Source organism: Montipora capricornis, chromosome 4 (assembly GCF_036669925.1).
Source record: "Montipora capricornis isolate CH-2021 chromosome 4, ASM3666992v2, whole genome shotgun sequence".
NCBI classification, from domain to species: Eukaryota; Metazoa; Cnidaria; class Anthozoa; order Scleractinia; family Acroporidae; genus Montipora; species Montipora capricornis.
Window position 1 is genome coordinate 50,484,430 of NC_090886.1, and position 502 is coordinate 50,484,931.

Sequence of the window (502 nt, forward strand, 5' to 3'; positions counted from 1 at the left end):
TTTCGTTGTGAATGCCTTCTTCCAAATAAGGAAGAGAAATCGGAAGAAGCTTGGGAACCAGTGTTTTCCTTCAGCCATTTTTATCAAAACGTGGTGAAACTCACCTAATGCAAGGTCAGTGAAAATTGTTTTGAGGTCAGTGAAAAGTCAGGGAAAAGTCAGGGAATTTTTTGGGTTCTAATGAGTGGCAACCCTGCAATACAATACAACTTTATTTCACTACGCTAGCCACACACAACAAAAGCTGGTTTCCAGGTGGGGCGTAGGTAAACACGTTACAATAAAGTATATATATATATATTTAAAATAGAAGTATATTACATAGAATCAGTGCGATCCAATAGAAAGCATGAAGGGCGAGGACGCAAGTTTGCGTTTGAAATCAGAAAGCGATTTTGCGGTCTTTGCCTTATAGGGAAGATTATTCCAGAGCATTGCACCACTATACTTAAAGCTGCGCTTCAAAAAATTTGTGTATGGCCTTGGAAGTGGTAGATCAGTC